The following is a 3,051-nucleotide window of genomic DNA, read 5'->3' as shown; positions in this document are numbered from 1 at the left end:
ATTCGTCTCTAGGACCCAGGAAGACAGCAATGAGGAAGAAAATGGAGTTTCTAACACAACTGGGGAGTGAGACATCAAACACACGTGCAGGATGACAAGTCGTGTCCTTCTATGAATGGCAGGAACAAGAGGGAAAGTGTAGGAGGGAAAGAGGAAGATGGAGAGAGGAAAGAGAGGAAAGAGAGATGGAGAGGGAGAGGGAGACGGGATAAAGTTAAGGACTCTGAGATGGGGAGGTTATCCTGGAATCTCCAGGGGAGTCCAGTGTACCCACAGGGTCCTTAAAAGAGAGGCAGGACCCGGCACAGTGGCTCACGCTTGTAATCCCAGCACTTTGGGAGGCTGAGCCGGGTGGATCACCTGAGATCAGGAGTTTGAGTCCAGCCTGACCACCATGGTGAAACCCCATCTCTACTAAAAATACAAAACATTAGCTGGGCATGGTGGCACATGCCTGTAATCCCAGCTACTCGGGAGGCTGAGGTAGGAGAATCACTTGAACCTGGGAGGCAGAGGTTGCGGTGAGCCAAGACTGTGCGACTGCACTCCAGCCTGGGTGACAGAGCAAGACTCTGGGAAAAAAAAAAAAAAGAGAGAGAGAGAGGGAAAAGAGAACAACAGGTGGTATCTCAAGGCAGCACCTGCTAACTAGGGGCCACATGAAATGCACATGTGGGAAGCACATGGAGAGCTAGCGAGTCTTGCCATTCCCAGCAGGGGTTCAGCAAGAAACATCTTGGGCTGCTGGGACAGAAACATCTGGAACCAAAAGAAACACAGAAGATCTCCCAGCCCCCAAGACAAGAGCCATTTGTCACATACACCACCTTGAGTCTGCTATGACCAACAGACTCACAAGAAAAGATGAAGTTTAGGGAACAGGTCAGTGCCCGTGGATAATTGTTGTAGGTTTAGTAGGAGTCACACTTCATAGCTGTTGGAGTATTTCCTGATAGACTTTCCACCAGGAGGAGTTCTATACACAATAAACAATTAGGAAACATTTCAATTTAACCACAGATTCTGAGTTTCTGTGACTTATGAGCCAGGCCGTAGGTGTTTTATAAAGACACCTGTTGGCCAGGCGCGGTGGCTCACACCTATAATTCCAGCACTTTGGGAGGCCCAGGAGGCTGGATCACTTGAGGTCAGGAGTTTGAGACCAGCTTGGGCAACAGGGTGAAACCCCATCTCTACTAAAAATGCAAAAATTAGCGAGGTATGGCGGTGCAGGCCTGTAGTCCCAGCTACAGCTACTTGGGAGGCTGAGGCAGAAGAATCGCTTGAACCAGAGAGGTGGAGGTTGCAGTGAGCCAAGATCCCACCACTGCACTCCAGCCTGGGCAACTACAGCAAGACTCCATCTCAAAAAAACAAAACAAAAAAAACACCTGTTGCTTGGTTTAGGTCCAGCCAGGTAATCCGGGCTGATCTCATCTCGAGATCCTTGACTTAGTTACATCTGCAAAGACAAATCACAATCTGGCCTGGGGGTTGGAAAACGGGCATCTCTGTGGGAGGCCACCATTCAGCCCACTGCGGGTGGACCCATACCTGGCAATAGGGACAGGCTCCTCAGCACCCCAGATTTCCCCCCACTTCCCCCTCGGAATGAGCTTTCCAGAACCTCAAGTGCCCCCCACAGAGGGGCTGATCAGGAGCAGTTCCAACCTGGAGACCTAAGACAGGTGTTCCCTCTCCTGCCGGCCACCCCAGGACCTCCTTTCTGCACAAGGAGAAGGGCAGTGAGGTCTTGGGTGAGACGAAAGGGCAGAAAGGAGACTCGACACCAGTGTGGAGGCCAGCTGCACCTGTCACGTCTCTGAAACCTGCTTCTTCCTCCTGACAACAGGATGACGGCAAAGCCTGGCATGGCTGTCCTGTGTGAGAGGAGGATGAGCCTGGCGACTGTCATGATGTCACAGCTCCTGTAGACATGGGCTACGTCTGTGTGCCTGCTGAGAGCAACCCTGGAATTCAGGGGACGTCAGGACCGGCTTGGTGGGGATCTGCCTCCTCTACTTTGGACCTGTTAGAATCATTTTTCTCATCTGGAAAATGGAGCATCAGCACTAACCTCACCTGGGGACTAAATGAGATGTTTGGGAAGCCAATACCTGGCCCATAACCCACACTTACTCGATCGATTTTCAAAATTCTCTCTCCATAGTGTGGATTTCTCCTACCTCAAAGGCACAGGTTGTGTGCTTACTTTAGTACAGCATATATGGATAAGATAAAAACATATATACCTTAGAGAGAGAAATGATACCATACATCAGGGGGCCATTTGTCATGGCCTAAAAACCCTCAGCAAGTGTGGAACTTACGCCTTGAGGACAAAGAATATCTCTCATCCTTAAGAAAGGCCGCCAGTGAATGTCTGTGCCATGCAAACTATTTCCACAGTCATGTTTTATTTCATTGCAAATTATGGAAAGTATTGTGTTAGGATAATACATTCCTCAGTCCAGTAAATCAGACTTGCAACCTACATATGTCTCGCTGTGCAACCTACACACGTCTCGATGTGCAACCACGGCGGAGTTTCCCCTTCACCCTCAGGGTCTTCTTTGTCCTGCACATGACACTTGACATCTGGCAACCTTGCAAGAACCAAGCAAGGGTGCTGGTGTCTCCCTACTTCTAAACATCTGCAAACTTCGTTTTCTTCTTGGACAAGCAGAAATATGAGTAGAAGTTCAAATATTTTATTCTCTGGCTCTAATGGGTCACCTACCCCCCCCCCCACCCCAGGGTGAGATAATTTGGAATCCTCCCATCCTGGGACACATTGGAGGAATAGGTGGCTAGGGGGTGACAAGATGGCCATTTCAGTGTGAGATCTTCATCTCCTAAAATTCAGGATACTAGGAAGGAGCACTGGTTGGCAGAGTCACGAGCATAGAGGGGACACACGTGGTCTCTTGGCGCTGGGATACTTACTCCTGGAAAACCCAGGGGCTTTTAGGAAGTCCCATGGAGTGTTAGAGCAGTGTGCTGTCACAAGAAGGAGCAAAATCGGGAGTCCTGGGGTCAAGGCTTGACTCT

The sequence above is a fragment of the Gorilla gorilla genome, chromosome 18, assembly GCF_029281585.2.
Source record: "Gorilla gorilla gorilla isolate KB3781 chromosome 18, NHGRI_mGorGor1-v2.1_pri, whole genome shotgun sequence".
NCBI classification, from domain to species: Eukaryota; Metazoa; Chordata; class Mammalia; order Primates; family Hominidae; genus Gorilla; species Gorilla gorilla.
This window is presented reverse-complemented; position numbering follows the sequence as displayed.